General features: G+C 35.6%; 1 long non-coding RNA gene across 1 annotated transcript in view; it reads right to left on the bottom strand.

Annotated features, from left to right (window-relative positions):
• Nucleotides 1-2,891: 2,891 nt before the first annotated feature.
• The window catches only part of LOC128247392 (uncharacterized), a 9,426-nt gene continuing 4,904 nt past the window's right edge, over nucleotides 2,892-7,413 (bottom strand). Inside the window, exons 2-3 of the long non-coding RNA XR_008263771.1 lie at nucleotides 6,637-6,704; nucleotides 2,892-2,963 (exon numbers count right to left, since the gene is read on the bottom strand). This is a non-coding gene — a long non-coding RNA (uncharacterized LOC128247392). The remainder of the gene's footprint in view (nucleotides 2,964-6,636; nucleotides 6,705-7,413) is intronic.

Genomic DNA, 7,413 nt, shown 5'->3' with positions numbered 1-7,413 from the left:
ATATATATATATATATATATATATATATATATATATATATATATATACATATATATTTACATATAGACACACACACACACACGTACAAAGTTTTGTGTATATGTTTAAGTATATATACGAGGTCTGATGAATACGTATCCAGATTGTTGCCATAGTAACGAAACTAAAGCAGGTAGAGTAAAGCCGCTTGGCAAATATTGACCTTAACCAATGCTGTGTATGTGCCGTATGGTTTAACGTTCCACCTCACTTCTACTGTTTACAGCACTGCTTCGAATTAACGTGTGTAAAGTGATTGTCACATTGACCATGATAGAGAAGGTTGTCACAGTGACACCTGCTCAGAAGTCTACGCAAAGTTGCAGAAAGTGTATGGAAAGGTATGTATCAGCCACACCCAAGTGTATCAGTGATTCAGATGTTTCCAAGATGGCCGAAAAATATCGATACCGATGAACGTTTTAGGAGACATGTAACCACCAGAACTGAGAAAAACATCGCAGATGTGCGTGCAGCTCTGAGAAGTCGCCGAATCCCCATCCGTGAGTTATCAGAGAACGGGCAGATTAGTTACGGTTCAACTCAGTACATTTTCACTGAAGATTTGGTATGAGACGCGTGTCTGCCAAGTTTCTGCCAAAACTTCCTTCAGCTAACCAAAATGACTGTTGAGTTTCAGTTGCACAAAATCTCCTTGGATGTGTCGAGAACGACGAAACGTTTTTGAAAACTTTGGGTAGGCTTCTGAGAAGCTATCGCCAAGCTTGTGGCAAAATTTGAAGCAGATTCTCTGCTCGACTTTCTCTGTCATCGTCAATGCGACAAACACACAGGAACTGTCTCAAAACTGTTGTCCATACGTCTTTATATGATAGCGGCCTTCGTAAATTAATTGAGCTTAAGGGACACCCAGAGTGATATAACTTAGGGACATTCAAGGAAATTTGTTGGAAGAGTTTAGGAATTGAAATTATGAGAAACGATACAGAAGAAAAGAAATGCTGTATCGTAGAACACAACTTGTTAATTCAGATACAAGTTGTGACCTACTGTGAAAGCATTACTCGTGAGAGTGTGACTGTAAATTCTGGTGTGGGGTCTGGCGTAAGATCTCTCTCATGCGTAGAATTATAATCAATATTCGATCTGGAACCGCTTGTCTATCGTGAGTCTTACATCAATTGCATTCTTAAAAAGAAAGCCTTGCTATCATCGGTGACAGATTTTATTCAATAAACGTAAAATCCCTATGAAATATTTAATGGGAATGCGAAAATATGAGATATTTTGTTGATTGGTCTGTTGATGGCACCATATATGTTGGTGGTGGAGTGTTTTAGCACAGCAAATTGTAGGTGGTCAATCCAAAGACAACACTATCCGAAATATTGCGTTTTCCATTCCTCACTGGAAGCTTTATGTAATATTTTTATCAATTTTATTACATCTACGTATGTGATTGTTTGTAAGTGTGTGTTTCTGTGCTTGCATGCGTACGTGTGTATAAATGTATATATTTATATATGTATCTGAATATAAAACTACATTATATATTTATATACAATATCTACGTATTGTTTCAATTAAATATTTTACCTGCAGATATCCTCATTTCAATGTATTTAACGAGTAATTACATCGCTGATGTAATCTGAAAATTTTACACTCGGCCTGAGTTTAGATCTCACCTGCCTAGAGAAAGCAACGGAAAAGCATTCTAGTATGCATCCAATGAGAAGTCATTTCAGACGATATTCCAGTATTCTACTGGACGGCGACAGACTACAGGACGGGTCCAGCCAGGCTGTACAGAGAGTGCTGATGAAGGTTCACATGTGCAGGACGCGCGCAAAGACAGACCAACGATAGACCAGATCATTACTTTATAATGTTTCTCGATTCAATCTTTTAAATCATAACACCGCTCCATGATAATTTACAGAAATCCTATATATCTCTTTACTCATTGAAAACCAAGGGTAACCTTTAGACAGTAATGCAAAACCTACACTATATTGCACACAATTGCGTTACGTAAAATTTTATTGGGTTATATTAATAATTATATATGTAGTAAAATGCATACAATTGAAAATATTTTAAAGTTCTGTTCAAGTTTGCAGCATTGTTTTTTTTTTGTTTTCTTTATCGTCTTGTTTGATTTGATTTGTCATTCAATAGTGTCAATTCATTTTAATTGCTTGGTACTGGGTGAATCGCGTACATTCTTCAAATATTGTAGACATCATCAGGTTAAACTACCCATCAGATTAGATGTGTAACAAACCCAAAACACTATAAAAATTTCAGGTTTGCTTATTATACCCATACCAAGTAAAATTAATCATGTAAAACATGGTTTTGATGCCGGCAGAGGATTAATTATATAAAAAGACTATTATTCAAATATTGTAGACATCACCAGGTTAAACTACCCCTCAGATTGGATGTGTAACAAACCAAAAATCAAACAAGTCGATAAAAAAAACCAGAAAAAAACAATGCTGCAAATTTGTTAAGAACTTAAAAGTTTTCCAATTGTAGGCATTTTACGACATATATCAATGGCACAGTTAAACATCTTTAGTATTAAACAACTTATTCAGCATAGAGATATTCCAATATTATAGAAATGAAATAATACCATCAAATAATTATAAATCAACAGGTATTTCACATTAATAGATATATTTGATATTACAGACGTATTTTATATAGAATTTTATATAGAAACCCATATATGCGAGAGATAATTTCTTCCGTTTTCTCAGTGGTCTAAATAAAATGTTCTCTTTAAAATTATTGCCTATAATATCGCATATTGGTTATTGATTTTTTTTTTCAGCGAACTGTATATAATGAACAATAATCATAAAAACACTTCAAATAACCGATGAGTTCTGCAGGATTTCCAGTTTTCATATTTTCCTTCATGCATCTCATTCGACATTCCTGTTTATCGCCTAAGATTAGAAAATAATAAACTGTATGATATTTAAAAATGAAGATACACATAGATCGTATTTATATCAAAGCTATTATATTCCTTCACTTCATCTCTTCGTTTCAACCTCATTTACACTGTTTCTGCTACAAAGGTCGACTTTCAACGTAGCCTACCTTTACAAATCTTTGTTGTTAAAGCATAGCTTTACGATGAACGTAAACAAACAAACGAGGTTTGCTTTTAGAAGCATTGAGATGTCTTAGAAAGTTAAAGAAGTGATTTTAAAATCTGAAACGCAGAATAATGCTAATAATATAGCCTGAACAGGATAAGCTACCCCTATTTTGCAGAAAAAAGCGTAGGCCGCCAGCTACGAGACTCGAACTCACACCTCCGTGATTACACGCCGCGGTGCTCTTAGACCGATTAAGCTAAACTGCCCAACCACAAGTTTTTCTGCAAATTTAAGATGTATAGAAATCTCGCTTTGTGAGACGCTATCATATGGTAAAGTCAAATTACGATAAACGTAAACAAACAAACGAAGCTTGCTTTTAGAAGTGTTGAGATGTCTTAGAAAGTTAAAGACGTGATTTTTAAATTCTCAAACGCAGGATAATGCTAATAATATAGCCTGAACAGGATACACTACCCCTAATAATAATAATAATAATAATAATAATAATAATAATAATAATAATAATAATAATAATAATAATAATAACTTGAGATACCAACTAAAGAGAAAATCCCAAGCAATCAACCACCTCCTCTTCATGGTTGATTTGAAACTCTATGGCAAGGATGAGACACAAGTGAGTTCCTTGGTGAACACGGCCCACTGTTTTAGTACTGATATTAGGATGGAATTTGGATTCAAGAAGTGCAGAGTAATCTACATAAAAAGAGGCAAGGTACAGTCCCTGGCAGGGATAGAATTACTGAATAGAGACTTGATTAAGCAAACTGAAACGGAAGGATACAAATACCTTGGTGTACTAAGGTCCGACGATATAATGGAGAAGGAAATGAAAGAGCAACCGAGGATGGCATATTTCCGAAGACTAAGGTTAGTATTGTTCTCAATATTGACTGGATGGAATAAAATCCGAGCAGTTAATACGGCATGATGCGGGACTTATAAAATGGCAAAAGTGAGAAGTGATGAAAATGGACATCAAGACCAGAAAAATATTGACAGTACACGGAGCCTTCCACCCCAAGAGTGACACCAATAGGCTGTACTTGTCCAGAAGAAAGGGTGGGTGGTTTGATCAGTTGCCAGGACTGCATCGAAGCAGAGGAAAACAGCTTAGGGTGGTATATAGAAATGCCATGGAGCCATTGTTAAAACATACGAACCAGGCGTCATCAAAACTGAAACTTGTGTAATGAAAGAAAAATTTACACAAGAAATGAACACAAAAAAAGAAAAAGCATGGAAGGAAAAAAAATGTACGGTCAGATTCCAAGAGATGTGAACGCGAAAACAGATACAGAAGACCGGTGGCTATGGATGAGGAAGAGTGACCTGAAGATTGAGACAGAAGCGCTCATATGCGCAGCTCAAGAACAAGCGTTAAGGACCAGCCATGTGAACTGCAGAATAGACAACACTACCGATATCGACAAATGCAGAATGTGTGGTGAGAGGGGTGAAACAGTATGGCACATCGTTAGCGAATGCCCGCAATTGGCACAACGCGAACACAAAAGACGCCATGGCAATGCGGCAAAAATTATCCATTGGGAGCGCTGTAGAAATCTCGGCCTACAAAGAGCAAAGGCGCAGGATGAGCAAACCACAAAAGGAGTCACTAGACACCGAAAATCAGACATTGATGTGATGAAAAAAAGGAAAGAACATGCATGACAATCGATATAGCATGTCTCGGTGACAACAGGGTCAATGGTAAAAGAAGAAAAATGAAACAACTATGACGATTTAAAGTGAGAAATACGAAGGTATTGGTAAATGAGGAGAGTAGAAGTTTCTCTGTCTTTTTCGTTGTTCGAAAAAAATTCGTTTTCTCTTTTCGTTTTTATGTTTTCGCTTTTCGTTTCTCATTGTGTTTAACGTTTTTTTTTAATGTCCTGTACCCATATATGCATGTATGCATACATATAGATGTAGGTATGTACATATATGTATATGCATATATGCATATATCTATATATTTATATTATTATATGATCGAACACCACTCATTCTTTTCCAAGTAAGTTTTATCTGAATAATTACTATGCGCACTCTTCTACTATCTATCTCCCTCTCTTGTTCTTCATCCTTTCTGTTTTTCTCTCCCACCCTTTCCTTATTCTTCTTCTCTCCCTTTCACCGTTCCTTCTCTCTCTCTCTCTCTCTCTCTCTCTCTCTCTCTCTCTCTCTCTCTCTCTCTCTCTCTCTCCCTCTCACTCCTCCTCTTCCTCCTTGACCCTCTTGTCGCTGACATGTGACGAAAGGGGTTCTTCGTTTCTGCCCACTGGTTTTCCTAAAGAACAGACGTGATGTTTATGTCTCTTCTACTTAGCGTTCATAATAATTTTTCTATCGTCTTGGCCCAATAGCCCTCACCGTTTGTTTTTACTGTCGTGTTTTTACTGTCTTGTTCTCACTGTCCTGTTCTTGTTAACACTTTCACCCTCCGCAAAAAATTCCAAATTTTATTTAATTTGCTTTGCGGAAGGACTGTTCCAACGAAGTCGCGAATTGTCCTTGCCTTCGAAACGCGGAGTAAATTGACAGGGACAACTGATGAAGGGATATATTCTTTATGTTGCATGTCACGTTTCTCTGTTTGTTTTATTTTCGTTGTTCGAAAAAAGTTCGTGTTCTGTTTTCGTGTTTATGCTTTCGTTTTTCGTTTCCTATTGTGTTTAACATTTTTTTTATGTCTTGTACCCATATATGCATGTATGTATACATATAGATGTAGGTATGTACATATATGTATGGATATATGCATATGACTATATATTTATTGTTTCTAATATTGGATAGATATGGTGGCAATAGTGTATGATAGAGAATCTGATCCTCTAAGAATAAGAGACACTGATAAGGGTTAGATTCATGTACCCTCGGAAAGCAACTCTCCCGTGATTATGTCTATGTGAATATTCTCTGAGAATCAGGGAATTCACGAAACCGTGTAAGAAACTGAATGTTTCCATCACACATGCTATACCGAGATTGGTAATGAGAGCATGATCTGTAATAATCGACTGTCTGGTACAGAATTCAATAATGAAAAAATAAGTGCAGTGCGATGAGGCAACGAACGGAAGATTTTGAGAGTCGTATAGTGGGTACCGCTGCCAGCATTTGCTTTGAAAAATACTCACAGGAAGTACGTCTTGGTTCAATATGAATGTATTGGTCAGTATATTCGAATAAGTGCGCTTGTGTGTGTCTGTGGACGTTTGTGTGCCTGTGTATTAAATTGCGAGTCCATGTGTTTCAGAAACTTATGTTTAGTTTTACATAAGGTATTTTAATAGCTGAGAGATAAGTAACAGTTGCGAAAGCCTAGGTATCAGCTAATTGTGTGATTTTGGCCAATGAAAGGATATGCCAGAGGAATTTAGTGGAATGGAGAGTAGGAAATCTGAGTAAATTTACTCATAATAAATGTCATTAGATTAGGGGTCGAACATTTATTTAACGGCTGAGAGAATAATTTTCTTACCTGCTGCTACGGCAAGCAACATGACTATTCCGAAGATGATGAGAAAGAATGTAGAATTCATGTTGAACCTATAAAATATATAGAGACATACATATACAAATATATAGCCATATATAGAAATATATTCATACATAGTTATGTATGTTTGAATATGTTATATAACTTCAGTATTCAAATAAGTTACCATTATCTTTAAAAAAAAGCAATGACGAAGTGGCCTGCAAACATAACCAAATTGACAAAATATGGTAAATATATATTAAACGTCAGGGTACAATATGCACCTGTTTGCAAGAAAGAAAAGTTAAAACTCTCCAAAATCACACATCTCTCAATATATGCAAGCACACACGGAGAATGTAGCAAATATACTAAAACACACAAAAAAAAAACAGTCGGCCCATTTGTAAAATTACAAAGAGAAGAGTAGATATCCCAGTATCAATTAATTTCACTTTCTGTGCCGAAAGAAACTTAAAGCTCATCAGCTAGGCTTACTACGCAAACTATTTATAAAAATACATTTACCATTCCGTGCACGTCTGTTTAACTTCAAAACGAATATTAGTCAGCAAGTATAAATTCAAAGTTCAATTATGTTTGAAGAAATAATGATAAATTGGCCAGGAAGCATAATCAAATATGTAAGATATGCAAAATATTTACTAAAAATACAGTCGTGACATTTGTAAAACTACAAAGAGAGTTTGTGTGTGTGCGCATGCATGCATATATATATATATATATATGTATATATATATATATATATATATATAT

Source organism: Octopus bimaculoides, chromosome 3, assembly GCF_001194135.2.
Source record: "Octopus bimaculoides isolate UCB-OBI-ISO-001 chromosome 3, ASM119413v2, whole genome shotgun sequence".
Taxonomy (NCBI): domain Eukaryota; kingdom Metazoa; phylum Mollusca; class Cephalopoda; order Octopoda; family Octopodidae; genus Octopus; species Octopus bimaculoides.
The sequence above is the reverse complement of the archived record's forward strand: the minus strand, read 5'-3'. Positions and strand labels throughout refer to the sequence as shown.